The sequence below is a fragment of the Pavona decussata genome, unplaced genomic scaffold (genome assembly GCF_977016875.1).
Source record: "Pavona decussata unplaced genomic scaffold, jaPavDecu1.1 SCAFFOLD_236, whole genome shotgun sequence".
In the NCBI taxonomy this organism is placed as follows: domain Eukaryota; kingdom Metazoa; phylum Cnidaria; class Anthozoa; order Scleractinia; family Agariciidae; genus Pavona; species Pavona decussata.
Window position 1 is genome coordinate 182,492 of NW_028145641.1, and position 27,509 is coordinate 210,000.

Consider the following 27,509-nt stretch of genomic DNA (forward strand, 5'->3'; position numbering starts at 1 on the left):
CTTATTTCCCTTCCGAAAATCTAATAGCTGACCTTTTTTCGGCACCCGAAACGACATTTTTATCAATCCGAAAACACTAGGCCTTAAATTTCCCATATCACGAAAGTTCGAGGTGAAAATTCCCTTTAGAAAATTGCAGGGGATTAAGGGCCTTCCGAACAGATAATTTACCTAAACGATCCGTTGGGTGCCCCTGGTTTGTATTGTGGAAGCTCAGTGATTTTCTCCCTTTGTTTACAGCAGTGCATCGACTGTGTTTTAAAATGAGAAACAATATTTGCTTCAAGCTAAACAACATGCTAACTCCATAAGAAGTCATGGCAATTTAAAACAAAAAGCATCGGTGTGTGTGTGTGTTTTTTTTTTCTCTAAACGTCGTAGAGGCAACTTTCTGTGTAGGAGTGAAAACAAAATTAATGTTCAACTAGAAACCCTGTCTACATACGGTAGACCCCTGTGAGGGGTGTGCGGAGTTTGCCCCCACAGACAAAAAATCCTAGGTACGGCCCTGGGAAGTACCCATAAACGATGCCATAATGAAAAGCGAAGCGAGCGAAGGGCGAGAACTGAGCGGCTTGTATCAGATATCGACAATGACCAGGTAAATAAATGATGGCTTTGCAGTCTTCGTAAAAATATAAAAGCTAGTAAATGTTGTCTGACGTTTCTATGTTACTAAAATCATCATGAAGGAAAACGCGGCAATTTCTTCGTGATACTGGTCCATTATTTTACGCTCAAACTGGTGAGAAATAAAACAATAAAATATGCATGCAATAGTACAAGTAATCATTAACATTGAAACATCGAAACGACGCGGACATTAATTCTTTGTATTTAAAGACTGCAAATCCTGGTATTTGTGTTCACTATAATTTAGATAGGGTTATTCCTGGCATCTGAAAGACAACCCTATAATTTGCAGATCAGAGGTAAATAACAGTGTTAAATATTTAACTATGCTTACAATTAATACAATTAAATTAAAACGGAAATGTAGAACGTGACGCAAGCGAAGAGAGCGGAAAAAAAATGTGGGGGCTCCCTCGTGCGTGCGTCAAATGCAGACTATAAACCAGCGGACTTACTAGAAATTGACGCAATTTAAATTATCGCAAAGTGAAGGAAAAATACTTTCTAATAAAATAAATAATGCGAAAGGTGTGTCTTTTAATTTGAAACTGATGAAGAAAATTAACGCGGCGTTATAAAGAAACGGAACTTGTAGAGAAAACAGTTGCCAAAATCCAAACTCAAACGAATCTCGCTACTTTAATTTGAGCGTTCTTTTAAGCGACAACGAACCGGTGGATCTCTACCCTGATAAAACAATACAATGCTAAAAGAATCCAAATTAATTATGGAGAACTTACCGCCAGCACCCTATAACCTGGGCCCAGTTGTTCAAAGGGTGGATAACGCTATCCACCGGATAAATCACTATCTAGTAGCCTGCGTCGCAAACTGAATACACCGGTCAATACCGGGATTTCGTTTCAGGATAAATTGCAGGAAATGTAAAAAGAAAATGTGCATATTGGGGTACAAAAGAGGGGAGAATTTAGCGAGACCGCACCGACGCTCATCGTGGCTCAAGGTTTCGCCGCTCGCTATTAGGTGTCGATCGAGTCACGCGCAGTCTAGTCTGCAGTTGTTGCACACCTATACTTTCCTGATATTTTCCAAAGAAATATGAAAGAAAATTGTATCTGGGTGAATCGTTAAGATACATTCCTCAAGGCCATAGATCTAGTAAAACTGTGAGTTTCTCGATCTAAGACGAAGTCACCTTTTAACTACTTCAGGGAAAAAAGAGAATGGAGATTGTAACATCGCAACAAAGCTGCACCCTAGAGCAAAATAGGGGTGTTATAGAAGAAGAATTATCGAGAGCAATTTCAGAAGAGAAGAAGCACAAGTTTCAAACTAGGTCTGCTCTATGTCTTCGATCAACTATTTCTTCCGGTGCAAGATGCCAATGCTAAGACAAGAATTAGGTCTTCAATCCCCTTTCAAGAAGCATTAGAGTACTTTCTTGCGTTTCAGCCTCATCACTCTGGGGCACCGTCAAAATATCAGAGAGTTGCCTTTCGCGAAGCTTTACTTCATGAAAAACATGGTCTCAGAATCAATATCATTCGTATAACTGAGGGTTTTGAGTATGTCGCGCTCCGTCCTGACGAAGTCGATTTAGAGTCATTCCTTTTGGATATTTTTAGTGCTTGTAGTACTAAAAGTGGACATAGTGCTCTTGTTCTCGATAAGGAAACCCTGCAAGGTATCGTTACTACTATGGACTCAGAATGGGATAAAATTTGTCTTAGAGTTCTATTGCGATCCATATTCTCTAGAGAAGAAATGACAGCCCTAGGCTTCGATCCTGACAATCTTCAGTCTATGACGGAGAGAGTTAAATTCGTTGTTGAAGAGGTAAAAAATGCTAATGAGGCTGCAGCCGACCTCGTTAGGTTGCGCTTAAATTCCAAGAAGGAAAAGCTGGAAAAGGAGATAAAAGAGAAGGAAAACCTTATTCAAAAGAAAACAAATATTTGGTCATCCAAAACGTTAGAAGAAATCCAAAGCGAAGTACAAAAACTCAAGGAAAAAGTTGAAGACACGGAGGGGCTTCTTCACAGCCAGCCCACCGAAAGCAATTATCAGAGAAAACGCCAAATGCTCAAGCGCCAAGCTTCAAGCCTTATCGAATCTAATCGACTGAAGAGGCGAAAGTTGTCAAACCAAGGTCCGAAGCCAAAGCTAGATGAGGAAGATGAAGACTTCATTGCAAAGGCAATTGAGGATAAATCATCCTATCATGGTAGACGGTATGATACGGTCCTCTATACGGGCCAGAGGGTGAAGAAGAAAAACCTTCTTTCAATTGCCAACTACCGACTAGCTCAACGTGGGAAGAAATTAATTCAATCCGCTACAACAGTATACAACAGGGCGAGACCGAGAAACAAAAGAAGTCTCCAAGCGAAGCGCCATTATGGCAAAGGCCTATTCTGTTGGAAAAAGCCACCAAAAAGGCGAAGAAAACACAAACGAAAACACTCACTACCAACGAGCACACGTAAAAAACATAAAAAGACGATTCTGGGGTGCCAGAAATTCCAGCGCGAGAAAGTTTTGTTTCATGAGAAGCACCGATGACAAGGCTTCCCTTATACCAGGTACATCTGAAGGTTTTGACAAAGCCAGAAATCTTAGGATCTTAACATTATCAGATCACACTAAAGCAAGTACGACTGGCCTGGGAAAATGGTATATGTGACCCCGGGTTCTCACCGTGTTTTTACGAAGTCAAGTGTAATGAATGAAACTGAAGAGAAGCTGATAACTGAGGACGATCGCCACTATGTATTTGTCCGGCCCAAAGCAATAGTGGGATCGTCAGGCACTGTATGGGCCAGCGAAACAGTTCGTTTGCGACATGAGGATCCATCAGCTTTTGAGGTTGACGAACCGACACCTGGCAGTCCACAGTACTCACTGGGATTTCGTAAATGCTGCGCGCGACTACACGATGACCTCTTTCTTTATTATGATATGACAGAGTCAGATGACCTAGACAAAATATCCGGAGAAACAGGAAGTAACTGTCAATTCTTCACTTACGAAAAAGAGAGAGCAGAGCACTTGAAATTAAGGATTGACAATTTGTTGCAGTTTTGCGAAGACACAGAAATGTCAGAGCACAATAGGGCTCTGTTTGCTAGTCAGATAATACCAGTCACGAAACGCATTTTAGATGCCATTGATGATCTGTTTAAAGAGGAAGTCGATTCAATGGAAAAAGATGCGAGAAAGGACAGGATTTTAAGGGTAACCAGTTCATGTAAACATGGTCTAGAAGTTCTCGGAGATCTCTGCCTTCCTCCTGTAAAGCCACGATGGGCTGACCTTACAGATGCTGCTCCGGGCGTAGGAGTTTCCAACTACGAAGTTAGATTTCGAGACGCCGAGTTAGCAAGGGTTCACAATTCCGATTATAGAGTGCGATGTCATCGCTCGAGGGGCGACAGCGGGCAAGGTGAAGCCAAAAGGACAAACTCGGCAATTTCTGATGCTCTTGTGGATGGCGCAACTCTAGAGTGGGAAAAATATAGGAGGTTTGAGGATCTTTCAGAAGAGGAAATCAAACAACTGTCTCTCCAGTCATACGAAGAGTACGAAAAGAAACGGATGGAGAAATATGCCTGGTATGTCTGTAGTCAGGTAGCCGAGAGAATTGATGATGCCCCTGTCCTTAAAGATTACATCAAGAGCAAAGTAAGCGAGTCCCCTGATGAATTATTCTTTTTCAATTCTGTTTACCTCGACAACTATCGGGGTGCATCAGAACGAAACAAAGAGCAAGCGCCCGGTGCAGCATACTTCCGAAAGATCGAATCGTTTATGGAAGACCACTATATTCGTGGAGAACTTTTTATGGAATTCTGTCGTGATGCCTGTAAAGAGTCAAGAGAAGAAAGTTCCAATCTCTGTTCCTGGTGTTCTAACAATAGATGGGTCGGTCCAGAAACGGAAAGAATTCCGCAACTTGTACCAGACTCAAACAATCCTGGACATTTCATGGATATCTATAAGACGGAATCGACGGGCAGGACACCAGATGATTACCTTCCAAGAAAATGTATTAAATATCTGTACGAGAAACGTTCTGACAGTATCAGAAACGATCAGGATACCATGAAGAGCTTCTGCTCAAAATATAATGTGGAAGAGAAGCACGTCATTGCATATGTTAATCAGTTGAAGGATATTGAGATCCGAAAGGACATGAGAACAAGAGCAGCTGAGGAGCGAAGAAGGCAAGAGGCCGAACGAACGTACAAGGACTTTCAAAGGGATAACCTCATCGAGGGTGGCAAAGTTCAAAAGTTGCGGGTAAGAGAACTAGACCTGTATCTCAACAAGCATGGTTTGACGACCGTGGGTCGGAAACTTGACAAAGTTAAGGCCATTCGATGTCACTATTACCGACAGAATAAAGAGACTGTGATAACAGAAGAACTGTCGAGTGATGAAGATGACGTGGAATCCGAGGATGAAGAATCCGAAAGTGAAGAGGCAGAGAGCGACGATGACTATGTTTTCGTGGATTTGGATGAACAGCCTGAGATTGGCCCTTCCGCGACAATTCAGTTCGTATATTACGAGCAAATAGCTACCGTTGTTGTTCAAGGTCCATGAGACGTAAGTACCACTATTAAAGATATCACTTGCATATTCAAAAAGTTGAAACTTTCCACTACCAATAGGGGGGGGGGATCTTTAAAAAACTAGATACTCTACGGGGGGATCAGGTAAATGCTCCGATGTGACAACAAAAATACCCCGACCCCCCCCCCCCCCCCCCCAGGCGATAAATAATGACCAGTCCCTAAGAACTTGACTCTTCATCGGTTATGATGGAATGAAATAGCGTGACAATGAATTATAAAAGCCCAAAGAGTCGGATTCGTCAAATTCTGCCATAAAAAGCGCAGAACTATCTCTTCGAATTCGAATTTTTGTCTTCAAACCCATGAAAGAGGGAATACGTTCTCAGAAGGCGTATACTGGTCGTTAATATCAAAGACACGATTGCTCAAAAACTAAAGGGGCAGTAGTGAGGGGGGCACCAGTTAGGCCTCTTTTTTGAGGTGGTTTCTCATTAATTTGAGGTGGCATGCATTATCGCCGATGACGTCACCGCCTATTGTCTTGCTCACTTATGATAGGATGACGTCATATTTTAGTTTAGTCTTACCAACAGGTTATGAACTGGTTTGACAGGTTTATCAATGGCGTCATGCTCTATTTTTATCTTATGGCAGTCACGGTCGGTATCACCGGTTTAACAGGTTTTTTGAAGTTATTTTCGGTTACATGACATCATATAGCACATACATAAATACTTTATTGTATAGCTCCTCTTTCGAGGCCCTTTCGCCATACGTGGAAATAAAAATAATAATAATGAAAACTGTTTACATTTAGACGACAAAATAGAGAAAAAAAATACGATAAAAAATATATGAATTGAAAAGATTCTTAAAAAAGTCTCTTTTTCAAAACGCTGAGACTTTCCGTGTCTCTGAAATGCTTCGATAAATTATTGTAGACTTTTGCTCCACGGAAGGCGAAAGCTCCTTGGCCAGTCACAAGCTCCAGGATCTACAATTTCTAAGCTAAAGAATCTACATTCGCAAGTCTTTTTAGAAAAAAAACAAAACAAAAAATCAAATACACGCGTGTGTCTAGGAAAAATAAAGACACCTAACTACAAATGGCCCGTTTGTCTCCTTTTGTCCCTTTTGGCGTGGTTTTGGCCTTTCAGGCCTGGTTATGGCCTTTCTGGCCTGTGTTTGGCCTTTTCTGACACTCTATATAACCTGACTATCTGCGAAAAAGATGTCAATTGTGTTCAGTCACCATACTGTCAACATGGTTCACAAGAGAGTCTGCAGAAACGGTCCGATTTCATCGTGCGGGGCGAAGTACCTTGTCAGATTAGCTAACCATCTCGCAGATGTTCATCAGAATAACAAAACAAGGGATAACAAGTTTATTTCGCTTTAACAAGTGCAAAATGTATTAATAATACATAAGCCCATTGACCTGTCAAATGGTCGATAATACATCACGTGCAGTTATTTTATATCGATAAACCTCCTCCTTATTAGTATGCGGTTTTTTTCTCGTATGCTAATTTCCAACGGTCAGAAAAGCATAATTGTTGTTGTTGTTTATTTATTTATTTATTTATTATTTTTTTTTGAAGTGGCTGAAATATATTTTATTTAACTGCCTTACCGGAACACAGAATCAATGATAATTACAATACTAGATACTACTTAGAAATAACTACTTACAGAGCTGACATTAACTATTATTAAATTCTCAGCCTCGGATATTGCATTTCTAGCGTTCTTTTTTTTTTTTCACGTTGTTTTATTATTTATTTGCACTGTTTATAACACTATATATTATACATACATATGGGCATATACTGTATTTACTTCTTACACGATGCTTACTCTACATTAACGTACACTACTTACAATACATATATTACAATACAATTACACTAGTCAAATTAAATTACAGTTGATCTGTTTACAATGACATTATTGTTTGTTTGTTAATTATTCGAGTCACTTATAAGAATTTTGTTTGTTACTATATAAGGTGTTAATTTTCTAGAATTCAATAGAATATTAAATAAATAGGTAGCGAAAGCAAACAAATCAAAATACAAAAGCTTAAAAGAAAAAAAAAGACAATACAATTTTATAAAGACAGAAAAAATTTCCATTTGTTTCTGAATTCTTTCTCCTTATTAGAAGTGACAGCAATATATTTTTCCAGATTGATTTTTTCGCTCACAAGTGAGACAAAATCATCGAATTGAGACGTTATAGTATTTAAAGCGTTAATATATAAGAAATATTTACCCAAAATAATGAGATGGTTGAGAGCTAAACAGTAGGTGTGACAGCGAGTAATTCCGAACATAACCTCTAGTTCTGACAGCAGCAGTTTCGTATTACTAGAGATTGAGTACCACTCCGGAATTTATTCCAAAAAGAACTTGCGTGCGTGCAGTTTATAAACAGATGCCACGGGGTTTGACACTCAGAAGGACAAAAGGGACAGGAGGGTGAGGCGACTTTTTTCATTTTGTGTGACAAGCTATTCATTGGTAATTTACCCCCTTTGGACAAGCACGTGTTCAAAGGAATTAATTGCGCAACACACACCCTTTAGTATCAGGTGATAGGAGTGTCGTGTTTCAAGTCATTTCAAGTCAGTTTTTACTTCGAGCGTATACAGGTGTATCGTACTGTTTCGTTTCTTCTTTCTTCTTTCGTTTCATTCCAATGGGTCGTCCAAGCAGATGCCCAGGTTGTAAAGCGTTAAAGTCCGCTCATGATTTCGGTCGTCCTGACAAGCACTGTACAGGTCCCGTTCATAATGCTACGGAACAGGATCTCGAGGCGGTTGATGAGCTAGAGCATACCGACGAGGTTGGTGCCACCGGTTCTCCACAACCTGACGTCTTGCAATCTTTAACGGAATCGGTGCAGCTCTTATCCACCGAATTGAAATCCCTTCGACAGGAGACTAATGAGTTGCGCGTGTTAGTGCGCCCTCCCGCTTCACAACCACAGCAAGCACCGGCAGTACCGCCCCTTGTTACCTTGCCAGAACTGCGTGCCATGACCGATTTGGCCCAGGCGGTGGATCGACGAGTAGATCAACTTGGCGTCGTTTGTTCTGATGATAGTGAGTCTGAGAATGAGAGCGACCCTATTCAGCAATCAGCAGCAGCTACGCACCTCTCTCGCGTCCTGGTAAGTTAAAATCGGGCCGGGAGGCGAAAGCTACCAGCGAGGTTTTGTTCCCTCAAAGATGGCCTCATAGTTTTCTTTGTCTCACACGATCGCAGCGCGAGGTCAAATACGAGGAGTTAACATTGGCCGAGTTCGTGGCTGGATACGCTCAAATTTTGTTATGTAAAGATATTAGTCCTTTAGAGCGCAAGGAGAGAGAAAAACATCTCGTCTCCTTAATGTATTTCGCACAACAATACGAATGGTCAGCCATTCTTAATTTTCATGGTTCAGTATTGCTCGAAATTGAGCGTGGACTTGTTCAATGGGGAGACTCTTATCTTCATTTGGAAAGTAGAACCCTTTACGGGCACCCACTGCAAGATAAATCGCCGACTTCCTCTTCTCCAGCGCCAGTTTTATTTTGTCGAGATTATCAGCGAGACCACCGCATTAGCGCCAAGGACCACTTCGGTTTTATCCGTGGAGAACGCACATGGCTGAAACATATCTGCGCGGCATGCTGGACTCGTCTTCGCAAGCAGAAGTCGCATCGGGAGAATTCTTCTGATTGTCCTCTCACAGCTCTGGCTGCGAAAGATTCCTCGGGGACGCCAAAAAACTAGACTAGTTTTCGCCTCCTAGACTTCATGGACCCGAAGCTGGGGGCGTGCACGTTTTGGATTTTGGTTGTAGTTCTAGACCATTTACTCGTGACTTTTTATTGCAAGACTTTTCTCCTGCGAGACATTTCGATTCTGGACTGACAACGGTTTCGTGCCCCAGTTCAGACAATGAGTTTATTCAGTTTTCTCACTCGCGACATTCAGTTTTTGATTATGCAACACGTCATACCACGAGTTCCTTTGTCGACGCTCATTGCGCTGTATTTTCTTCTGGACAATTTACTTACGCAGGACTTCGTATTCCCGTTCCTTCTCGACTGAATATTCCAGTGTGGCGTGCCTTGCTTCAAGACTATGAGGACAGTATAATTTGTAACTTTTTGGAATTTGGCTGGCCCCTGGGTTACACTTCCCAGACCCTTCCATTGTTTGACCTTCGTACTCACCGTGGCGCGTTTAATTTTCCTTCCGCCGTTCAGGACTATCTCAGTAGCGAGATTTCACTTGGTCGAGTTGCAGGACCTTTCGATGCACCGCCTTTCCCTGACGGTTTTGTAGTTTCTCCTCTCAATACGGTGGCCAAGCGCGAATCTCAGGAACGAAGAGTGATCGTGGATTTGAGTTGGCCTTGTGGCTCATCAGTTAATGATGGTATTCCTTCTGGTTCTTTTCTTGGCGAGCTCCTTGACCTGACTTATCCCACTATTGATGCCATCGTCTCGGCGATTGTTTCACTCGGTCGGGGTTGCATGCTATACAAACGCAATCTCCGGAAAGCGTACCGCCAATTCCCCGTCGATCCACATGATTATCATTCACTTGGTTATACCTGGAACAGCCAATTTTACTTTGACACTGTTTTAACTATGGGTCTCCGTTCTGCCGCGATGGCATGTCAGCGCTCCACGTCCGCAGTCACTTGGATTCTCAACCGGCGCGGACTTCGTATATTTAATTATCTCGATGACTTTATTGGTGTTTCACCGCCGATTTTGGCAACATCGCATTTTAATGAGGTTGGAGTCTTGCTGCAACATCTCGGATTAGAAGAATCTATTGATAAATCATGTCCTCCTTCTCCAGTAATGACGTGTTTGGGTGTAAAACTCAATACTCTTGACTTTACTTTATCTGTTGACTCTGATCATTTAGCCGAAATTGAGAGCTTGTTACACACATGGTTACATAAACGTACAACAACGAAATCATCTCTCCAGTCGCTAGTAGGCAAGTTGGTATTTATCTCTAAGTGTGTCCGCCAAAGTGGCGTCTTCCTTGCGCGGATTCTTCGTTTGTTACAGTCGGTCAAATTTAATCATCATCATATTAATCTCAATTCCGACATTCAATGGTGGTGCAGGTTTCTGCGCGTATACGACGGTGTGTCCATGATTACCGCACATACCTGGTCGTCTCCTGGAGAGGTGTTTACCACCGACGCTTGTTTAACCGGTTGTGGAGGCATTTGTGCGCGTTCTTATTTTCATGCGGAGTTTCCAGAGTCTCCATTCAGCATCTTGACATTAATTCCTTGGAACTTTTGACCATTGTTGTTGCTCTTAAATTGTGGGGCCATCTTTGGCGCGGCCTTCGTTTAACTGTTCGGTGTGACAACGAAGTCGCGGTCACTGCATTAAACTCGGGACGATGTCGCAATGCATTTATCAATTCTTGTCTGCGAGAAGTCTGTTTTTTAGCGGCCACATACGAGTTTGAGATTCGAGCAGTTCATCTTCCTGGTGTTTTGAACAGTGACGCTGACGTGCTTTCGCGCTGGAATGTGCCCTCGCATGCCAAAGAACAATTCCTCTCCCGTGTTCACCGTGATCAACTTATTGCAGTTTCTGTGCCAATTGCTTTCTTCCATTTGGACAGCCCTTTCTAAGAGACCGTTTTCTTTGTTTTTTATTGTAGATATCTTTGCATTGTCTGCATTGAGAAAGGATTGGAAGTCCACGCTTCGTTCTGCCTAGAGTGCTGGAACCTTTAGTAATTTAAGGACTCAATTTAAAGCCTTTTTGTTATTTTGTACATATTTCCGATTTAACCCGACGCCAGCTGCGTTGGATACTATTTGTCTGTATGTGCAATTTCTTAGTCGTACTCTTAGTCCTCCCGCTATTCGTAACTATTTGTCAGGGGTTAAGCTGTTACATTTTTTTCAGGGCTAGATTTTCCCTTCACTAAGGATTTTCTACTCTCGTTGACGTTGCGTGGCATTGCTCGCAATGCGCTCCACACCCCACGCAGAGCTCCCCCAGTTACTCCTGATATTTTGTGTAAGATTTCTCGGGTTTTAGATTTTGAGAACGATCCCATTTCGTGCACGCTGTTTTGTGCCTTTTTATTTACTTCCTTTTTAATGGCGCGGTTAGCAAATATAGTACCTCGTTCACATAAGTGCTTTGATCCTTCACGTAATCTTACTCGGAGCGATGTTGCAATCAATCAACATGGGCTCATTGTCACTTTTAAGTGTACCAAGACTATTCAGTTCGGGGAGCGCAAATTGCATATTCCTTTGTTACGACTGCCCGGTTCTCCCCTATGTCCAGTCACTGTGTATCAACGTATGGTTTGTCTCGTTCCCGCTAGTTCTCGGTCTGCCTTATTCGTTTGGCCTAGCCCTTACGGTCCTACTATTCTCACTCAGGATCGTTTTATCGCAGCCTTCCGTTGAGCCATTTCTGCCGCAGGTCTTCCTAACGCTTCGTCCTATCGAGGTCATTCTTTCCGTCGTGGTGCGGCCTCTTGGGCCTTTAATCACGGTGTGCCAGGTGAACTCATACAGATATACGGAGACTGGGCTAGTGATGCATATAAGGCTTATTTAGAATTTAGTGTCGAATCCGAGCTCGCCTTCGCTCCGCAACTTCGGTTTGCTGTTCTTTCTAGTACTTCGTAGTGGTTCAGAGCACAGTTCCTTTTTGGGCGTTCAGTTTGGTGGCAGAGAGGTTTATTAGGCATATCGTTGGCTGTTGTTTACTTTTGTTCGTATCCTTAATAAACTTCTCTCCTTGCCAAAAAGCGAATTGTGTTTTATTTGTGTCAGGGGGCGTAGTTGGGGAATTTACCCCCTTTGGACAAGCACGTGTTCAAAGGGATTAATTGCGCAACACACACCCTTTAGTATCAGGTGATAGGAGTGTCGTGTTTCATTTCAAGTCAGTTTTTACTTCGAGCGTATACCAGTGTATCGTACTGTTTCGTTTCTTCTACCCACCCACCCACCCTGGGTGATTTTTATTTAATGTCATAGGGTGGCAGAGAGGTTTATTAGGCATATCGTTGACTGTTGTTTACTTTTGTTCGTATCCTTAATAAACTTCTCTCCTTGCCAAAAAGCGAATTGTGTTTCATTTGTGTCAGGGGGCGTAGTTGGGGAATTTGCGGTGAATGATTTTGTATTGGAACATCGTCAATTTAATTTCTCTCGTAGCTTTGAATGGTAGGAGGTAGATTTTAGTCAAGCCATTTTCCTCGACGCCGGACGCTAAAAGTTTTTTCTCAGAAGTTGGTAGAGGTAGATCTTCAAGGTTAAGTAGCATACTGTATATTGTCTTGCATGTCACTCCTTTACGTGGTCTTTAAGCTGCTTTGAAATAAGGAAGTAGTCAAGGTGGTAGTTAACCCTAAATTGAAAAAAAGTCTTTCTGCCCTCATTTCTAAAGAATTTGATCAAACTCAATAAAACTTCGCAGAATTGTAGACATTGCAAGAACACATCGATTGGCACTATTTAAGGTAGCTCTACTAATTAGGTTTCCATGGAAACAGGTAAAAAAAAAACAAGAAATATAGCCACAATTGGAAGCAATAACTAGCCTGGAATAATAGCTATCAACTCCAAACCAAAAGATATTGTTAATTGGGTGATAAACTATGCAACAAATAGACAGTTTGTTAATCGGCCCAAATTTCCACCGCGGTTGCTAAAAATAGCTGGTTTCCATAGCAACAACCAAAACAATGCGAGATTGATAAAACTGTCTACTCATTGCATAAAGTACAATGAAATACACTTTCTGGCAAAAAATGAAGAAAATCCATCAAAATCCCTCCAGTTTAGGCTTTCCACAAGAATGCACTGTAATGGTACCCGGAATTTCGGAAAATCAAGCCTGAACTTGAACTTTATCATATAACGACATATGTGGCTTACTAAACACCTCTGGAGTACCAAAACAGTACACAATATTTAAAAATCACTAATTTGAAGTGAAAACCTATAAAAACAGAATATTTTCAGTCCACAAAATACCAAAAACAGGACAAAATAAACCAGGCTGATAAATTTAAGCCTGACTATAGTAATCAGTTATTCAGTGCGGACACGTTTTGCTGCAACCACTTCAATGTCTGGCTCAACAAATATAATTTCAGCCACTGATGGCTCACTGTGTGGCTCCTTAATGTTTTTCTTCTTGCTTTTCTTCCCCTTTGACTGCAGGCCTTTTTCTGGCTGGGAACTTAAGCCAAATCCTCCTGGTTGATAGGAAGCCACATCTCCTTTAGACTTCTTTTGAGCCCGAAGCTTTCTCCTACGATCCGCACACTTGGCGCTTATTTTCTGTGAGGAGCTCATGATTCTTGACTGATCCTGTTGCCTCAATGCTCTCATGGTGTTAACACCAGGGTTTACACCACATAATTGCATAGTCACAGCTTTACTTGCAGCACCAGTGTTGAACACAGCTATAGTGTCACAAGCAGCAATGCAGACTTTCCTTGCCCCACAGAACTTTGTTTTAGTGCACTTGGACCACAACTGGCCATTCACTGCTTCATTCTGGTTCTGTGTCATGCCTTTCAAGCACCTTGAAAGGAGGTCATCATTGGAGAGCCTAGTAAATATGGGATTTAGCACCTCCATAAACACCTCAGGCAAGCGGTTACTCTCATCATAGGTTGAACTATCTATCCAGAATTTGCACCATGTTTCTTTGTCTTTGGGACAGAACTGATGTTGTTTCTCCAAAGGGATGCTTTCATTTCTAATGATGTGGCGCTGGATAGCTTTGATGCTCTTTTTCATGCCTTCTAAGTTGCCCTTGTTTTCCCTTATAGCTTGCCCATAATAGTTTTGCATTTTATCAATGATGTTGTCTGTCAAGCGTCCCCTCCCTCCAACACCTTTCCCATCTGACAGCTTCTGGCTTTTCATGCTGTTTTTGTATTTTCGCAATGCAGTTCCAAGCCTCTTTTGAACGTGTCCTACACACTCTTCCTTTTCTACAACATAGTCAGAACCATACTTTGCATTCATGGCATCTTTTACTCTTCCATATGAACTGCTATCACCGTCGCTAACAAAGGTGGTATATTTTAGTTGCCGTTTCTCAATACTTCTGCTGAAAATTTCAATTGCAGCCACAGCTTCCGTTTCCTCAGCTGAGCCCTGGTGATTAATTTGGCAAGTTGCAGCATGAGCTCTTTTCCAGGCCTGGTACTCGGTGCTGTCCTTGTCCATGCCATTTCGAGCCTTACACTCATGACAGATTAGTGACTTGACACTGTAGTCAAGTATCTCACCAGTGTCGACTGAGATGACAAAGACAACTCCAATCTTGGAAGAATGTCCCCTCTTCTGCCATGTACCATCAACCGTGACAGCAGCTTGCAAAATTTCATTGTTGTCTATGTCATCAGACTTTTCGGTGGCTAGTTTTTCCCTAAGCCTCCGTGCTGCATCCTGCATCAACTCCTCAGCATTTTTCGTTGCAGCTTTTTTAATTTGAATCAGATGCTGATTGCATGGCTTCTTTGTCACTGGAGGTGGTAAATTCATCCCAGCACAGAACTGAGACAGTCCAGCAAGACCAAACTGGTATGAGGCCAACACAGATCTGCGGATTACTTCATGGGCTTCCCCGCTCTTACCACTCAGCCGCTTGCTAGTTCTAGCTCTCAAACTCACAGGAAGAACATTTCATAAACAGAGATTCTGCCAAACCTTCACGTTGATCATTTCTCTGAAAATGTTTGAGTTTAGAGCCTGGGATTTTACATGAACTGCAAATGGCAGCCACTGAGATGCACTCTGTCAAAAGGACAGCATCCTGTAATTTGAAGCCAGTAGCAGCCTCAACTTGTGGTGATGAGCCCATTCCCACATTGTTAGCATTCCTACGCGTTAACATGCCTTGATCAGTTTCATACCTTTCGAATGAAGAATTCTGCAACTTTCGGAGAGAAACATTTTCTCTCACAGGAGTAGAAGCTGATTGAGGAGTCTTCCGTTCCTCCACGGGTGAAATACTCGACGCGCTGGATGGACCCGCCACAGGCTCCAAAGTGCTTGACTCTGTTATTCCTTGTTCTTCGCGAATTTGTGCTGGTCTTCGGCCGAAAAAGCCTCTCCTTTTGTTTCTTTTGACCGATCGAAACTTTCTGTTCGCTGTTTTGGCCATTTTGACCAAGACAGAAACGGAAAAAAGCTTTCTAGAAAATAATTTGCCTCGAAAATTCGATTACACACGCGATGAATTTCACAACAACACGATCAATACACCGATTCACCGTAAGACCGGAAGGTGCATTAAAGCGAGGCCTAAGGGCCATCGTAGCAAAACATGGCGGACACAAGTCATAAGTGTTGCTCGGCTGCACTGTGCAACAATCGCTCAGAGAATAGAAAAGATTCGATTTTTCACAATTTTCCGTTAGCTGTAAGCCTGAGGAAGATATGGAGTATTAAGATGAGACGTGGCGACAAAAAATTTGCGTCGAACACATCTTTGTTTTGCTGTTTGGAACATTTCACCGCGGAGGATTACAGAAAAAGTCTCACTGGCAAAAGGCACGATCTTGTGAAAAATGCTGTTCCATCGGTCTTTCCTTGGTCAACGCATTGTAAAGAATCGAGTGAAAGGACCTTTGGAGCAAAAGCTCGTGAAGACAGCGCAGTTCGACCTTTTGTGGTGTCATTCGAAACAAAAAGCACAAGTCGCTCAAGTGAAGCAGTCGACACATGCAAAACTGGTAAGCCTAAAGAGGAAGATTCAGAGGACAAACCACTGGCGCCAGAAAGAGATTTGGTTGCTGAGAATTTTGAACTTGGGCAAAAACTTTGTCTTTGTAAATTTGGCCTGGAAAGGTTTGGATCCAATGACGACGACATTTTCTTTTACACTGGATTTGAAAGTTATCGAGCGTTAATCGCATTTTGGAACTTTGTTAAGCCTTGCTCTGAGTCTCTGATCAGTTGGAAAAATGCACGTGCCAAAGTGAAAGGAGACCATGCAGATCCTAGTGTTCCATTTCCTTTCCTACAGCAACAGGAAAATGAAAGAAATAGAAAGCGAGAAATGGAGCCCATTGACCAGCTGTGGTTGTTTTTAACTAGGGTGCGTCTTGGATTATTCGAGCGTGACTTGGCGCACAGATTTGGTGTGTCTGTAAGTACTGTGTCGGATGTTTTTGTTACGTGGGCAAACTACCTTTACATTATGTTGGGAAGTTTGCCTGTGTGGCCTTCAAAAGAGAATGTAAAGGAGCACTTGCCAGATTCATTTAAGGGTAGATATGAAAATGTACGAGGAATTTTAGATTGCAAAGAGTTGAAATGTGAACTGCCCAGGGACTATCAGAAGCATTCAGAGATGTACTCAGATTATAAATCTCATGACACGTTTAAAGGGCTAGTATTCATTTCACCTAGTGGCTGGATAACATTTATCAGTCAGTTATATCCAGGAAGAATAAGTGATAAAGAAATTGTGGAAAGAAGTAACTTCTGCCAGTTAATTGAAATGGGAGATCAATACCTTGCAGACAAAGGCTTTGAAATCCATGACCTGATAGCCCTCAGAGGAGGGAGTTTGTATATTCCTCCAAAGAGATTTTCTTCAACTGACCAGTTTACAGAAAGCCAGTGTTTTCAGAGATGTACTCAGATTATAAATCTCATGACACGTTTAAAGGGCTAGTATGCATTTTACCTAGTGGCTGGATAACATTTATCAGTCAGTTATATCCAGGAAGAATAACTGATAAAGAAATTGTGGAAAGAAGTAACTTCTGCCAGTTAATTGAAATGGGAGATCAATACCTTGCAGACAAAGGCTTTGAAATCCATGACCTGATAGCCCTCAGAGGAGGGAGTTTGTATATTCCTCCAAAGAGATTTTCTTCAACTGACCAGTTTACAGAAAGCCAGTGTTTTGAAACCATGAGTATAGCCAATGTTCGAATTCACGTTGAAAGAGCAATAAAACGTATAAAAGCTTGGCATATATTTAATCAAGTTTTGCCCCTTTCTACTTATGGATCTATTAATCAAATCTGGACCGTATGTGCTTTGTTAGTCAACTTTCAAAATCCAATAATTTCTGTTTAGAGTAGAAGTGGAGGGAAGTCCCATAAAAAAGTTTCAATTTTTAAGTCTAAAATGGCCACCAAGATGTCATAACCAGTTATCTTGGTACCTTCTAGGTACCAGGAATTACTTGTCAGAAACACTGTCTACCCTATCCACTTAGGAGCCAAATTGAATTTGAGATGCACCCTTTTAAGAACATTCTGATACCTTTTAAGATCTGTTTCGAAATTTCTGACAAAATACCTCCATAACTTTTTCTATGGGAGTCCCCTCCATCCAAGGCTTAAATAATCCAAGGAGCAACAAACACAACATTTGCCTAAAAGCAAAAACGTTTCAAAACTATATACTAAGAGTTTGATAAAATGTCCTCCTTTTGCTATAGCAAATTGATATACGTCTTTGAGAGGTTACAAGTTTAGTTATCTCAATGAAAAGTTAATATTCTTTCTTAGTCCTAGAGTCACTAACTGTTGTTGTTTGCAATATATTTCTTATGAAAAGCAAGTAAACTAGGTTTAATTTCATTACTCCATCTGGATGAGAATGTTACCTTCAGAACTAAAATAGGATATCTTGAGCTAGTTAAAATGACAAAGTCAGTCAGTGGAAGTGTAGAGATGCCCATTTGCATCTGTGTTTGAAACCAATACTTATGCTTATCCTTCACTTCATAGAAAGAATTGTTTTTCCTAAATGGGAAACTAGCTTCCTTTTGGCTTTGTTCAATGGCAACCTCGGGTGAAACATCCTGCTTTGACTCCAGACATTTTATTTCTACATTTCTATGCTCAATGGTACCATTGTAATATACTATGGTTGCATCTCTATCGGGGCTTGCTGCAAGGACATTGCTATTTCTGTCTAAAATCAGGCCAACCTCTTGAATTGTTACTTCCTTGATGTCTGGTAATGATAAAAGGTATTCTTTGTATAAAATTACTGCCACAGGCTCATTTTCAATACCATAGATCATACCTTTAGTTTTATAATTAAGGTGTTTAGCTTGGGAATAGCTCACGTGTTTGTAAAGAATTCCTTTTGAGATTATTCTTTTAATTAGATTTTCTGGAATCTTTGCCCCTTTATTTTGCATGTGGGTAAATACATCTTTGCATATACTGGCAGTTATCCTGTTCTGCTTTTGTTCAAACCAAGTAGGGTTGAGTGATTGCCCTCTTGTTGCCATTTCAATTCGTTGTTGCTCATCTGTAAGAGTTTCAATAAATAATGTTTTGGCCTGTGTTGTTTGTTTTGCTTGAGTGTGATAGGGATCAGCTCCTCTGTTAGCAAAAATTGGAATTGCCCGCTCTTGTCCTTGAGTATTGCCTATAGAAACTTCTTCCTCCTGCAAATTAGGTTGTCCATAAAGAGTTACATGTGGCTCAGAAGTGTGTGGCATAGCTGATTCTCTCTGCACATGAGTGATTGAAGGGCCAGGAGATCCACCATTTAAACTTTGGTCTTTTTCCCTTTGGACGTGATTGGCTGTTAGTTCTTCAGTTGTATGTGATGTACTACATACAGGACTCCAATTTACTTGAACAGCCGGTCGGTTGCTACTGATAGAGGTTGGTATCAAACCGGGAGTGGCATAGTCTTGGAGTTGCTTGTGAATTGTTGAGCCATTAGCAACTGTGCCAACTACAGTCATTACAGTTGAAATTGACTTTTCTTCTGGTAGCATGGCTGCAAAGGGTATATTTGGGTTTATGTTCTGAAGGTCACGTTTAAGCTTGATGATACCAGTAACATCGAGCTTCCGAGATTTGGGTGGCCTTGGGTCGTAAAATTGTGATTGGACACCTCTTCTCTTCCTGCCTGGTAAGTCAGAGGAATGTCTTGGTTTTATCACATTTGAAGCCATCACTGGGTGAAACTGCACTTCTCGTTTATGCCCTTTCCCCCATTGCCTTGGCTTTGATGTACAGCATCTGTTGTCAGGAGTAAAATCTCGTAGCTCTGACTTTCTCGTCATATCCTCTAGTTTCCAAATGAGAGCCATCACATGGCAGCAAACACCGCTATTGGAGGCTGGGCACTGCCTATCACATTTTGCTGCCAGAATCTTCGGGGATTCATTTTGGTTTAAAACTAATTTCACCTTGTACTTAATGTTCCTTTTATAGGAAGCCCAACAGCAGGCACGCAAATAAATAGGACGCTTTTCTGGGTTGTTATACACCTGTAAATCATGCACAACTGAAGTTCATCATCCGAAGGCCTTTGTCGTTTGAGTTTATCACAACCTCTGCATTGGCAAATTTCTTAATTGATTTACCAGAATTTTTAATCTGTTCGGACGCATCCATTGGCACAAACGAAGGCAGAATAGAAAAGTCTTCCGAAAATTGTGTAGATTCGTCCGGCGGAAAGCTATCGAAAGGTGAGTTATTGGGGCTGGTTTGTTTTGCCGCGCTCTCAACTGTTGCATTCGATCGCTTGAACTTTTCAAGCTTTGCCTTCGTGTAACTTCTTTCTGGGTCAAGGTCGTAAACTCTATCCCTGTAGTGAGGGATCGAGTTAAAGGCTTTTACTCTGAAAAAACAAACAAACAAAAAAAAAAAACATTGGAAACGATATTGGAAACATAAAATATTGCGACGTGTGGCGCCCGCTTGCGACAGTAAAATTACAAAGCTTACTTTTCGACGAGGTCTTTCTTTAATCCTTGCTGGTTTAGCCTTCTGCATTTGAGCCAGAATTTTAGCTGTGGTATCGTCCACTTGCTGATATCATTCACATTTTCAACAGATGAGCAAGGGTTGTCGTCTGGCGTAAGGTTTAAGTCTATCTCTTGTAAAGCTCTTTCGTCCATGTTTGTTGATTTGAGATTGGCGCGTTCGACGGCCCTTAGGCCTCGCTCTCATGCAACTTCCGGTCTTACGGTGAATCGGTGTATCTTCACTGTGGCTCCGCAGTGGCTCAAGGGGGAAATATTGGATCGGAATTTAAGAAATCTGGATTGTTGGACTAGGGAATGGCTTTTTGAGTGGCATTCGCCAAAATACTGGAATAAAACTGAACCCCTTAGCAACCAAAATAAATAAATCCAAACAAACCGTTGCTATGAGATGATTAACGACTTCTCTTTGATTAATTGTAAATTACAGGCGGGAATTTCAAATTTTTGAAAAAAATTAAATACAGCCCTAAAGAACAATAAAAATACAAGTGAAAAAAGGCAGTTACTTTTTTTGGAAAATTTTGTCCCTTTCTCCCAATTTTATGGTTAACTACCACCTCGAGTTTACACTGTATTTTCATTGACGGGTTAGCCCATGTAAAGCCTGGTTGATCCGGATTTTTGAAACGCCAGGAATCAAGTAAGTTGTGTGTTTTGATTAACGATGGAAGCTCGTTAAGGGAAATTTTTTTGCTGTCAATTGGTCTACCACCTTTTTTGTCTGAAGTGCTAATTGTGCAGTTGAAATCACCTCCCAGGGGTTCTCATTGATGTACGGGGTTAGAAATTCTTTTGAAAGGTCCCTGAGGAAAACCACTTGTTGGGTTGCATCATTCGGTGCATAAATGTTCACTAAAACTATTTTGGTACCATCAATAGCCCACTTTGAAAAAGAGTGATGGCCTGGGTCGAGAGTAGCTGCCCAAGCGATTGTGGGAAGGTTTAGGGGGACGTTGGCTATTATCTTCGCATTTTTGCGTCCCCCCAAACAATCCCACAATCACTTGGGCAGTTACTCTCGACCCAGGCCATCACTCATTTTCAAAGTGGGCTATAATAGTCTCGGCTAAAATACATCTGCCAAAATAATCTGCAGTAATTTTTTCGAAATCGACGTCAAGACGTGGCTTAAATAAAATCATAACTCCTCTACTATGAGAGGAGCCATGGCTAGACACGATTTTGCCTCCCCAATCTGTTCCCATCTTTTGATAGATTCTGGCGAGGAATAGGTTTCTTGGAGGAAAACTATATCCGATTGCTGCTGATGCAAACAACGAAAAACTTGTCTTCGCTTTCTCGAACTGTTTAGCCCTCTAACGTTAAGCGATAACAGCTTATACATTTAGTTTCTAATGAGAAGATAGACGGGGTATCCAAGCAATAACGAAAATAGTTGTCTTAGAAATATGCTCACAGTGCGGTTGAAATTTATAACAAGGCTTGATATTTGTTACAAAACAAGTTTGATCAACATGACAGAAGAGAAAGCTAACACTGAAACACATGCGGAAACACATACGAAAACGCATAACTATTACGGACTTACCTAAACCTTTGTGCGGTGTCTTGACTGGGTATATAAAGAGTGGAAAGCCGCAGCTCTCAAGTGGGTGGTTCCGTAGAGAAAAGAAAGTAAACTAAAACTACGGTTTAGCGTTCATTTTATCTTAATTGTCCATTAAACGCCCATAGAAAGAAAATTGTGATGTTTCTTCGCCACGTTAGAGAGCACTGTCTATGATCGGCTTTTCGGTGTTAAAGTATGCAGCCTTCTTCTCACGCTTGGCCGTCTTTAATATCGGATAAAACACCTACAAACATACATACATTCCAGAAGCAGACTATATATACAAATAAAACTAAGAAGAAAAGTACTTCTAGAAAAGGGAGTTTGGAGGTTAGCCCTATGCGAAAACTCCCTCAAATAAAAGAAAAACAAAAATAAGTATACATAAATCGAGATCTTTAGCCGGAGTCAAATATTTAAATACATTTTGAGCTTAGATTTAAAATGCTGAAAGCTATCAGCTTCCACTATATCACCAGGTAGTTCATTCCATAGTTTGACAGTTCTAACGAAAAAAGAATGTTTATAACAATTGAGTCGTGCTGGTTTGACATAGAGCTTGTATTGATGATTTGCCCTTGTAGACCGAGTTGTGGCGAAATCAAAAAAGGCTGAAAAAATCCAAAAACTATCTTATAACATTCAATTAAAGATAAATAAGTTCTACGGTCGGAAAGAGTAGGCCATTTTAGTAATTTGCACCTTTCTTACTTCGTCGACTTCCTTAGGAAAGTCGTCGGATATTCCAAATCCGGTACCTCTTGGGAGATTCTTGATGAAGGATTTGATGAAAAATTTATCTTGAAAATCCGTTAGCCTAACTATGATCGGTCGCGGTTGAGGATTTCGGTCTTTTGATTGTGAGCTGCGCGACGGAATTCTGTGAACTCGGTCAAAATGAATGTTTTCTTCGTCGACTGGAGGGATCTTTAGCTTCGTACGCATGAATTCTCTTAGGGCGAGTTCAGTGTCATTGTTTGTTTCGTTTTCATGTTCCTTTATTCCGTAAAATTTCATATTTCCTCTACGAATGTGACATTCGAGTTTAACATGTCGGCGATGTAGCTCTTTGAGTTCGCGCTCCATTCGTTCACTGGAGGTGTTGGCTGTTTCTTGCTTGATTTGACATCATCAACAATGGCTTTTAGGTCTTTTATCTCTGCTTGCGAATACTCCAAGCTCGTTTGCAGGGCTTTGTTTTCTTCTCCAAGAAGGTTAATTCTGTTTTTATAAGTTTCCAGCTCGGGAAGTATAGCTAATAGCATGTTGAGTTTCTCTTCAATACCGGAGAGCCTCGAGTTTGTTGTTTCGAAGCACTTTTTGCATCCTTGCTCGTGGTGTTGATCGGACGCGTCTTCTTCATCCGTTTGAGAGCTATGCTCCCTTGTTCGTTTCCTGCTTCTTTCCGCGGCTTCCTTTTTCTTCGATGGTTCATCAGGCATTTCAAGTGGATAACAAATATATTTTAACTACCGTTGAGGCTGCGAAAACGAAAAGATACTACGAGCACATTTTCGGCGTGACCGCCATCTTTCGTGCCTCGTCCCAGTCTCTCTAGCGTTCTGATTGGTTCACTAAATCTCGGTTATCAGCTCATATACCGTAGTTTGACCTTATATGGAAAACGAATGCCCGAGGTGTCGCTAAACTAATTATTTTTTTCGGTGGGAAGCGAAAGTTTCTTCGGAAAAATGTAGAAAAAAAAAAGAAAGAAATACCAAACAACGCCATCTCAATATAACAACAATGAAAGCCACAAAGTTCGGTATGACACTATTTAAGGTGGCCGAACACAGTTTGCGCGCGCTCTACAGATTCTGCTAGTGATACTATTAAGCGCGCGCTAGGGTTGTGGTACGCAAATACGGCGGTCGATAAAGTGATCCCTCAATTTCACATGAAATTGATAATAAAGTTAAGTTTTGATCCTAAATAACTAAGATGTACGAAAATACATTCTTTCTTAGTTAGTCTTACACCATACCAATTTTGGGCGTCCAGAAATACATAGTTTCCAAATAACGTCTTCTAACACCTGTACACTAAAAAACTGTGTTCGGCCACCTTAATGGTACGTATCTCTGAAGTTTCTTAAAATCTTCAAAATTGCAAGATTTTACAATTTTTTAGATTACATAACAACAACAATAACAATCGGTTACCTTCAAAAATTTCAGGATGGCTTGCAAATCCTGGCGGTAAGAGGTTAAAGCCAATCGAGGAAATTTCGTAAGAAGAGCTTTATGCCTGCCTTTATGTTTTCACGCATTTACGAGGACTTCAGGAAGTTCATCTATGAAATCCGTACGAGCGGCGGCCATAATGTTCGTTTCCGTCGCTCGGCACCACTCAGCAAAACATTTGCACAAATGTGCACAGCTCTTACGCTTCTCAAACAAGCTTGAAGTTTAAAAACTTGCTCTGAATGCTTGTCTCAGTGAGGTTGTACCTCGTACACTTGGACTTGCCTGAAGTGCTTTAAATCGTCCGCGAGGAATTCAGTTCAGCATGAAAAAAGCCGTCCTTGCCCTGATCTCTTCCTTCGCTTCACAGCAGAACATTTGCTCAAATGTGCACAACTATTACGCTTCTCGATGAGCTGGAACTTCAAAACCACTTGAATGCTAGTCTCAGAAAGGTTATAATTCGTACATTTAAACGTTTCTTGAAAATTACATGTCAGACTGTGTCCGATTTTCCTCGCTTTCGATTTTTCATGCAACTCCGTTTGTAAAGAGCTGCGCGTGTCATGTGATCATTACGTTTCGCGCGCTTTGGTCGGAGGTTGCCTCAACATCCGGTCGTTTTAATTTGAAGGAAATTTTTTCTTAAAATATAAAAATTCAGTAAACTTCAACAGCAATATCCAAACGCGGAGAATTTAATAAAACAATTATTCCATTCGCGCTTGTTGGATATGAGATTAGTTATAGCCAACTCGGCGCTTCGCGCCTCGTTGGCTATTTACCATCTCATATCCAACGCGCGCTCATGGAATAATTGTTAATTATACTACACGAAGCTTACTATTCTTACAATACTATACTTACAATGTTCACACCAATAGTATTTACAACACCTTTTAATCCACGATAATAGAAAAATGAAAATGTGGGAACCTCTTGCAGAATATATACCTACTGATCGATAGCATCACTTCCTCTGAAGCAATTGCAGATATCTTCCAATGTCTTCAAATTCTGTCAACCATCTCGTACATACGCTGTCACCAACGGGTTTTTCACAGCAATCTGTTCTTTATCTTCGCTCTTACATACCAGTAATGCTTTCCGTAATTAATTGCAACCTAATAATAATTTCTTTTTTATCTTATTAATTCTTCAGTTTGCCAAATTTTGAGTAAGGTCTGTAAGAAACACGAGTTGTTATCTGTGTTTCGTTTTCTTCCCTTTTGTACCATCTTATTGTTGTTGTTTTTTCCTTTTCATTGTAATTATATTGCTAGTCAGAACTCCCGTTCAAGTAACCATTGTATTATTTGTAAATACTCGACTGTCCAAATTACCAATTAATTTGGACAGCTCATTCTCGACAAAATCAGCATTATTTTTTACCCTTAAATAATGCACAATATAATTAATAGGTAATACGACTACATGCTTGTCCAATTTTACGGCCTCGTCCAATTTGGCAGTCCTCGGAATTTTTCTCATCCAATTATTTCCAAATTGGGCAGCATGTAGTCCTATTACATATACTAATTTGTTAGATCTATTATTAAAAACATGATTGTTATGAACTCTTTTGACACACGCTTTTCCAGGAATGTTTTTGAAGCCGTTCAAAAAACTCGCAGCAAGTATTTTATCGGTCTAAAGTCCGATAAAATACTCTTGTTCGTTTTTTAAACATTACATAAACAATACAAACGTTCACTGACTATTGTATCTAAAACCAATTTTGGAACACAACTGATGCTCCTGCTCTTACTTCAGGCTGGGCTAGTACAGAAAAGTTTTTTTGTTAGGAGGGGGTGGGGTGGGAGCATAGTAAGTTTGGGGGTTTTCAGGGTGGGCACCTATTCGAGGGTGGGTGCTTATTTAACTTTTTGGGCTTTCGAGGCGGGCACTTATTTGAGGTTGGCGCTTATTCGAAGGTCGGCGATGAATAGAATAAGTAGGGTAATTAAAAAAGGAACAAAATATGTCAGCGAGACCACCGAAGAAAAAGTATATCCACAACATTACAGGGCACACGTGAGTTAGGAGCTGTTCACCTTTGTGAAACACAATAATGGTAATATATTTTGATTATGTGGTAACCTTTTTGCCCCAATGTTTTTAAATGTTAAATGCTCTCAAAACAATGGTATTCATCTTCATGTAGCTATAGCTTGTTACTGGTACTATATTTTAAAATTGGTCGCTATATATATATATACTTGTATACTTTAAGTAAATTCCATTATACCTGTTATTTGAAGAATTCTTTTTTCAATGACAAAATACTGACAGGAGACTGATCCTAATGGAAGAGGTGGGGAACTCTTCAGGGATAGAAATAACCAACAAAGGCTAGAGTAACTTAAATACTGTCAAATCCCCCGTAAGCTAGCGACAGCTCAAAATGTCGACTCTAGGTGGTCGCTTACGAGAGGTCAGACCACAAGTGTTTATTGTCCGGCAGCATGTTGAAAAACTGAATACATTAAGTTGCTGCGAGCAATAAATACACACTATTCATACTAGCCGCGTGCATAGTATATAAGCATGTGTTTTAAAATTATTCATAGTTGTCAGTTTTGCCTAACTGTGGTTGGAATCGGTTGAAGATGTCCGAGCGTCCGTCCCAAGTGAACGACCCTGCGAGGGCCCAGGAAATTTTACAGCCACTTCAAGGCGCTGTTGAACAGGCTGCTCCGCTGGTGCAACTTCAGGAGCAACTGTGAGCGGGGATATTGCGGCCCAAAGCTGTGCCCGAGAAAACGTTAATGAGACGAGTACGTCGAACAGCTCGACAGTCAACCTTGAGGTGTATATTCGCCTACAATGTTTTAGTTTTGTATTCTAGCCGGGGTTTGTTGCTTATTTTCTGTTTGCCCAACATTACATTTTCTCGTTATGTTTTTCCCGTTACTGGGGAGCCGGTTTTAAATTTCGCGCTTGGAGCACATGGTCGGCGCGTATTCTTCTGGGTTAGCCACGATACAGTTCTTTTAAATGTTTGGGCGATAGTCTGTTGTTTTCTATTATGTTTTGCTGTTGCACTCAGTTGTTTTCTTCTTTTTGTTTTTTCTTATGAATTAGGGTTGCGATATATTTTGGAGCTGTTTGTGTTGGAGGACCGTGGAAATTATTTATGCTGTTTGCACCTTTCCTTACTTGTCCCTTGAGGGGCGCGGAATGTGCGGCCTCGGCCAAGGTCCGTTTTAGTCTCACAGTGGTGTTCCGTTTTGCTTGTCTGGCCACATGGTGGCGTGGACTGTTTGAGCAGTGCGTCGTGGACTTCTGCTCCGTGCCACGGGGTGGCGTAAAAAAAAAAAAAATCGGTCGAGGACCGATCGAGCAGTGTGTCGAGGACCACTGCCCTGCGTCACGAGGTGGCGTGGAAAAAAAAAGGGAAAGGAAAAATCGGTCGAGGACCGTTCGAGCAGTGTGTCGAGGACTTCTGCTCTGCGCCACGAGGTGGCATAAAAAAAAATCGGTCGAGGACCGATCGAGCAGCGTGTCGGAGACTTCTGCTCTGTGCCACGAGGTGGATGGGAAAGAAAAAAGGGAAATCGGTCGAGGACCGATCGAGCTGTGGGTCGAGTACTTCTGCTCTGTGCCAAGGGGCGGCGTGGAAAAAAACAAACAAAAAAAAAAACAAAACAAAACAAAAGGAAAACACGAAATAAGCGGTCGAGGACCGATAGGGAGGTGTGTCGAGAAATTTTGCCCTGTGCCACGAGGTGGCGTGGAAAGAAAGACAAAAAATCGGTCGGGCACCACTTGTGCAATGAGTTTTCTTTTCGCTCTGTGCC

General features: G+C 41.2%; 2 protein-coding genes and 1 pseudogene across 2 annotated transcripts in view; 1 reads left to right on the forward strand and 2 right to left on the reverse strand.

Moving 5' to 3' along the window:
• LOC146457874 (hemicentin-1-like) overlaps positions 1-27,509 on the reverse strand; it is a 289,647-nt gene that overhangs the window by 180,670 nt on the left and 81,468 nt on the right. The window lies entirely within an intron of this gene.
• On the reverse strand, positions 12,573-15,451 carry LOC146457886 (uncharacterized; annotated as a pseudogene).
• LOC146457887 (uncharacterized) overlaps positions 26,288-27,509 on the forward strand; it is a 1,910-nt gene continuing 688 nt past the window's right edge. Inside the window, exons 1-2 of the mRNA XM_085091453.1 lie at positions 26,288-27,035; positions 27,369-27,509. The exon at positions 27,369-27,509 is cut by the window's right edge and continues 688 nt beyond it. The gene's annotated coding sequence lies outside the window, so the exon portion shown is untranslated. The remainder of the gene's footprint in view (positions 27,036-27,368) is intronic.